We start from the raw sequence: 7,374 nt of genomic DNA, 5'->3' as shown, positions 1-7,374 counted from the left end.
TAGGGGAAAAGGGAAAAGTAGTCACATATTATTCATGCTTCACTTGTGTTTGGTACATTCACACAGGCATATTACGCATGAAAAGAACTCTGAAATGTAAATAGAGACATTCATTGTGTGGTTTTACTTTATTTTTTAAGGAGGAAGGGAATAGAACAAATGGACTCCCCACTCTGCTCTTTCTCAGAAGAAATCTCTTCTGCAGCCATTCTGATGAAAGCATAATTAACCTTGTTTTCACTAATGGGTCTTTCCTTTGTGGCTCAGATGACAAAAAATAAGAGAGAGCATGGGCCACCCTTGGCGATCAAGGAAACATCATAAAAATTGAGGATAAGGTTGCTGTGCACAAACTGAACTATCAAAGGTATGATGGGCTTGAATTCAACTCCCATAATTATACTAATGATGCAGAACGTAGCCAGGCCAAAATAACTCAGGTAATTACTTAGCGTATTGCTCTAGTTTCTGCAGTGGCAGTTATTGTTTACATCTCTAATTATGCTGTGTAGACACATCAAATCACTCACGCTTCTTTTGACTTCAAGTATTTGAAGCAGCAAACACCAATGAGCTGTATCTTACGGATGCTGCTGTGTGAATGAATGCATTCCAGCAGTCCTTGTACATCAGGCTCAGGGTCCAATCCTTCATGTCTGTCATATTCAGAATCCCTCTTGCTGTGACTCTCTTATGTATTTCTTTCATTGAGAACTTCTCCTTGCCTCAAGCAGATGTTGAAGGGCTCCTTATTCACATAGCTGAGCACTTTGTGTGCCCTTAATTTTAAGAACATGAATAGCCTATTGCAGGTCAGCAGCACGACTCAGGAGAGTTTTTGCTGGTTATTTTCTACAGGAGAGTTATTGTTGGTTAAGACACAGAGTTTTCATCTAAAACAAGGGCAATTTCTTCTCCTGGGGTAGTGTAGCAAGAGCAAAGGAAAAACTCATTTCAATTACTAACAACAGCATTAAAAAAATACCTCATTTGAAATTGCTATCCACTGCCTACCATTTTTAAAATGAGTGATTTTTCTTCCCAGGAATGGGGGGGGGGGGGGGGGGGGGAGGAGGGGGAAAGAAGAACATTAGAACAGTTCATCCTTAAAAAAAACTAAAAAAGGATTTGTTAGTATGTGCAAATGGCTCTGTTGGACATATACACCTCTAGTGGTCAAATGCAATGTGATTGGTCTCCTTCCCCTGCGAAACAGTATGTTCTCTAAGGGCAGTGTACAAACTCACGTGCCAAATGCTACAAATACTTCAGACTTTAGGATGACCTCTTTCTGCAGTCCTAAGCAAGCTGCTTTCGCCTCTCTGTGTCTCAGTCTTCCCTTCTGCAGACACAGAATAATAACGCTCATCTATTTTAACACTTTAGGGCTGCCTAATTCAAAATGTAATACAAATTTGCAGTGTTAGGCCATTCGAAGGATCATTACAAACCATACTGAAGGACAGCATTGTGGGCCTTTTTATTGCCCAGATAGCTGATTGTATTAGGCTAAGAGTCTGAAAACAGATAAATGTTGTCTTGCATATTTTGATGCCAATGGTTTTCTTAGCAACCTGTAGGTATATTTACTTTATTTTGCTCTGCTAGAAACATAGTGAAGACATATTTTCTGTGTTGTCTCCAGGAAAAAGGCTCATAAAGGGTAAATTATCCCACTAGAAATATTCTCCTATTAGATGAAGTTAGTTTACCCTTTGGCAGGAATATACCTAGCTTTCAACTGCAGTTACAGCTCCTTGAGCATTTATAATACACTTTTTAATGGAAGGAATTTCAGGCTGTTCTATTAAATCCAATTCAATGTCAACTCTGAGGGAGAAGAAGGGGTCTTTCAAGCCTTTTTTTTTACCCAGAAAGCATGTTACAGATTCTAAAAATAGGCTGTGCATACATTAATGCCTATATTATGAGGTAGCCAAAACTAGAAAGATGTTGAAGACTTTTAAACTCCCACTGGCTCCAGGAGAGCTCAGTACTTGACAGAATCTGCCTGAGGGAGAGGGAAGGAGAACAAAGTGAGAATACACAGTCCCAGCAGTGCCCTGGCTACGCATGCAAACATTTTGCAGTCTAAACTCCCCACAGGAGCATGAAAGGATGCTTCAGTCTGTAGTTCATTTAATCAAGGGCTCCCCTTCAACAGAGGTGTTCAGAAGGAATGGATCTTGTCATATGAACTAGAGGCTAAAGCAGGAGAGGCTGCTTTGACTTTGGCTTGTACATCAAATAAAACCCTTTTAGCAGAATAGTGCATATTGGGGGAGAACAGAAAAAAAAAATCCATGCCCATCCCATGTTGTTTGCAGGAATTACAGAGGAGAGGGCTGCTTTTTAAAGTCCATCATTTCCTTCCGCTTCTTGAATAAGTGTATAAAATTTCAATCCCTCTTGCTTTACAAATTATTTTGTTGAGCAATTGATGAAAATTTTTGTTACCCCAGCACTGCACTGGCAACAGAACCAAATGAGCTAACTGAGCTTCTTTGCAAAGACTCTGGTCTCCTGTTTTGCCAAATCTGATAGCTGAGGATTGAAATGTTACCCTATTCTTCACTGGAGGGTCCAGGCCATCCATGTTCTCGTGACGGAAAGATTTTAAAAAGGCACCAGACAAACGCTGGCAGATGACTCCAGATCTGGGAGTTGTGGTGGCCTTTTGACTTGAGTGACTTCAAGTATTGAATATTAAGGAGAAATTATTAATGGAGCCCAGCACCTTGGATATAATTTTTGCTTCCTTGTGCAAAGGAAACCTTGCACAACCAGAGAGCCTCTTTGCCCATGGCAGGCATTGTCACCCTCCTGCCCCTCCTGGACTCTTTCCAGGGTGATGCACCAAAGTTATTTAGACTGACTTTTTAGATCAGCATTTTCCAATCCTTGAGTTTTGGTGGCAGTATCAGCTAAGGGAAATATGCCCTTGTCTGCCCCTGTCTGGTTATTCCTGCTCTGTACCTCAGTAATGTGGTTTAAGCCTGATTACCTGGTAGAGGTATAATCATGGTGGTGAAGAAAACATGATTCTGACAGTGCTGCCAAAGCCAGGCTGCCTGCAGTTCACAGCCTGCCTCCATCCTTGAGTTCCAACTCAGCTTTTCCATGAAAAGCTGCACCTTTATGTGTCCCTGTCCCTGAGATACTCACACTGGTTTCAGGTGGAAATGCATGTTGGCTGTTGCAACAGTCTGTGTCCTTTAAAGAGGTTAATCCAAACTGAAGTCATGAAACCTGCCAGTTTCACTGGTCAGGTCATGCTCACAAAAGATATGGCTCATTTATTCCTTAGGGTGAAAATTTTATTTATCCCTTGTTTTCAGTGGTTGACACTCCTTATTTCTTAATATAAAGCCTGCCGAAATGCCAAAAATGAGGACTTTAATTATGAAAATAGTAGTAAAACCTCTTCCTCCCCTGAGAAGTATATAGTTCATGGATGTGGACAGAAAGAGAGTGAATCATCATGCCTCTGTGCTCAGGGTGTTGAAGCCACAATGGTAAAAAGGAGTCCTAAAATGACTTTGAAACAATGACAGGGAGAGATCTTCTTAGATTTTTAGATGAAGTTCCTCCTAAATATAGATGCAGTTTGTGAGACAATAATTGTTGGGGACTATAGACAGGGTAGAAGAAACTGCTGCAGTGGACTAGGCTGTAGAACATGTGAAGAAAAATGTAGATAGTACAGAAATAGCCTTTAGAAGTCTTCATAGCCTACTTTTATATGACAGAAGGCAAGTATCCCTGTAATTTCCAATACACTGATGAAGATACCTGAAAAAGCAGGGCTGACATGTCACAGCACTAGGCTGGACCTACAAGCTCATTTGACTTCATTTGTGTTTCTAGCCACACTTCTGTCATGGTTTTGCAATAACGCAAATATAAGAGCCAAGACTCACCTACCCTTGAGCTTCTTAACCATCATGTTTTGGCCCTGGCCTGTTTTCAAATTCAGACAATTTTGCTGCATCACTTCGATTGTGTTTGCATTGGTTTGGTCAGAGCAACCCTTACAGGGCCTGAGTCCTTTCAGCAAGGTTATTAACAGTATGTGAAAGGTACCCCGGATGTATTTTAAAAGAATGAAATCCTTTACAAGTTTGTGAAAGTAAAATGCAGGTCCATAAAATTGATAGGTTAAAATCAATCTAATAAATGGCCAAGCAAACGCATGCATTCCCACAACATTTTATAACTCCAGTGAGACATTAAGATCACAAAAATGCAAGTGGATAAAACATCGGCTGTTGGCATCTTTATTCTCTAATGTGTAATTGCCAGTAATGGCTTTTGTCTCAAAACTTAAATATGGAAAATAGTAAAACTGCATGTCACACAAGAAGGAATAAAATTTATTTTAATAAAGCACATTTTTCTACTTTAATAAAATCAAATTTTTTCCCATTTTCTGCTGAGGAGCAACCATGGAACAGTGCCTCTGCCCATGCTATATATATGTAAAAAAACTTGTCAAATGTAAAGGCTCAGCCTCTCAGCATTTTTAAAAGCTCACAAGAGATACAAATTGTACTCTGACAATAAAAAGAGCTAATAATAAAAGACACTTTCATCTGGAAGATATCTATGTCCTTTGGGACTATCTGGCCTTCCTGAACATCCATTTTACATTCCATGAAGCAGACAAGGTTGTGAATTCCACCATCCTCCCCAGCACACTGCTAGTCTAAAGCAAACTTTTCCATGTGTCAGCATTTTCTAGGAAAGCTTTTCTGGAGCCACACAGTAACAGATGTTTATTACTAATCCAACTTTCATGAATATCCCTTGTGCCCTTTATTTAATGTCTGGTCAACATTACACTGCTGTAATAAGGGCTCTCCTCACCCAAGGGGAGACAGGACATATATATGTGAATTTCCTGCCACCTGAGCTGAGAATGAGATTAGATTGTAGTGGGCTACCCAACTTGGCCCCAGGCAACAAGTGCCAGAAGTGCTCAGTGGCAGGGTTAAAGCTGTGCACAGTTCTACTTTTCACTTCCAAAAGGGGATGTTGTGCTTCTGGACTTACTGGATTAAGGTTTTTCTGAAACAGGATCATGCTCTTGGGGGAATAAGAAACTGACCCTGCATGTTCAGCATTAGGCATAGGAGTACTTTTAGCTTTCATACTAGTAAAATTCAGTAGGATCTGACATCAGGATGACAGTTTCAAGCCCTGGGTATAGAATTTTCAGCTTAGGTTCATTTTGCATGAACATGCAGTGACAGGTACACAGGGTTTTGCATGATTTGAATGTTTTCAGTAAGTTGGAAGCATGGCACCAGTCAGACTAAAAGAGAAAAATAGAACCAAATACTTAATGCTTAAGCCTACAGGATTGCACATGCCAACTTTAGCCCAAATTGAGAACTCAAGACCTTGCAGAGTCCAGCTGAAGCAGGAGCTCCTACTTGGTGCTGAGAGCCTCAGAGGTTTATTGAGTGACACACAGGTCGTGGGAAGGCCAACAACAGCAAAAATCATTCTATTGCAAAGGCAGAAAATACCAGTCAGAATGAGCAGAAGTCAAGTGCTTTCATTGCTTAAACAGAAGCAGTGCAAGGCTGACATCTTTATAAAAAGGGGGGTTACTCTTGTGTTTCTCTTCCTAGAAGTTTCACTTCCTTTGGGTATGTGGTTATTTCAGGTTAGCACAGCAAGTGCCAGAAGAGAAGGCATTTTATTTGCTTGGTTTTTTTTTATATTGAAGAACAGGCAAGACCACCATGTACTGGAACAAGAGGATTACAAAAGCCTACCCTGAACAAAAGGGTGTGGAGATCTTTCTACAATACAGAGGTTCACAGTAATTCCTTTCCTGTGAAGCCACACTGAACTCTCTGAACAGCTAACATGTGGTTCCTGGGACATGTCTAGCCCAACAGTGATGTGAAAACTCCTTTTGTGGTGATCCAAGGTGATTCTCTGCCACATGTTTTGCTCTGTGAAAGGCTACACACCTCTTTAGGGGAACTGAGTGCCTTCTGGTTGTTTGTTTTTTCTGGTTTTGTATCACAGCTCTGGGCCTGGCACTGTTCTCTGTGAAGTTGGTTTAGCAGGCTCTGTCATCTTAAGTATCGCCCACCTGTTCTCAAAACCACAGATTTCTCTAAAGAAATGTCTGCAGGTGCAATAGAGCAAGGCTGCAGCAAACAGTCACGTGCCTTTCTGTTTGGAAAGATGAAGCTTAGTTGCTTGTTTGCATTCTTTATGTATGACTGTGCTTCAGAGAGAGCTAAATCCAGTTTTATTATGTAGAAGCAAAACAGAAAATATACAATTGGAACATCATTACAATTGTTGGAGTTGCTTTAATGTAGAGGCATGTGGAACCTGAATGATGTAGGCAGTTACTTGCAATGTTATCTATTGAAAAGAGTATGGTTTAGTTATTTAATTATGCATTTTACAAAAAACTATTATATTTCACCTTTGTGCCGTCCCATCATGTTTATTTGTGCTAGTCCAAGCTGATCCAGCCATGATGGTCTCCAAGCACTCCTTTTTTTTTTTGCTGGTCCTTGAAACAGTGGTCTTGCCTGCGGGCTCTGCTTAAACCTACAGGATGACTTTTAAGCTGGCTTTTCTGAGAGGCTGAACAGCACCTGAATTTTTACCATGTGAATTCCTGGCCTCCTGAGCCACAGATGTCATTCTGGCAGAAACAGGCTTAAATTTTATAATACATAGTGTGAGTGTATCGACCTCTGACCTCTCCAAATTATACAAACAGGAAGGGTCTCTCCTGCCCCGGGCCATGGCATGAGGGAAGTCACTCCCCGCCTCCCTTGGCCCTGCCGAGCCCCTCTGCCTCAGAAAGCCTGATGCGGGAGGCCACTGCCTTCCAGCAGAATCCCGTTTTGGATGATGCACCCTACATCACTGCGCTGTCATTTGCTTCACCTTCAGTATGTGTATCTTAACCCCGCAGCTCCAAGGCATTTGCAGGCATCCAGGCATCTCCCACACACGTCCTTACTCTACAGGGCTGCTCCGGTTTTGCCAGATGCCTGCTGCCGACTGCTGCGGCCCCCGCCAGCTCTCCCCGTGCCCCGCTCTCTGGGCGTTCCGGCACCGCATGGCAAGTGGTGCCGGTGGGAAGGAGGGACTGTATTTGCAGCACAGACGTCCCCATCTCCCTGCCGTACGCGATGCTGCTGGAGGCTCCTTCAGGGATGCCGTCCCGCCAGACTATTATTAAAAGGCCGAAGGAGTCCCAGGCACCAGCTGTGTACTCCCTTCCTCCTGTTTCTCCTCTCTGTGCTGGCGCCCCTTCCCGCCGGAGGTGCAGGCTCGGCTGCCGGGGACTCCACCGAGGTTTCCCAGGGCACAGCGGGGGCGCTGATCCGC

Source organism: Taeniopygia guttata, chromosome 2, assembly GCF_048771995.1.
Source record: "Taeniopygia guttata chromosome 2, bTaeGut7.mat, whole genome shotgun sequence".
In the NCBI taxonomy this organism is placed as follows: Eukaryota; Metazoa; Chordata; class Aves; order Passeriformes; family Estrildidae; genus Taeniopygia; species Taeniopygia guttata.
Note: the sequence above shows the minus strand (reverse complement) of the source record.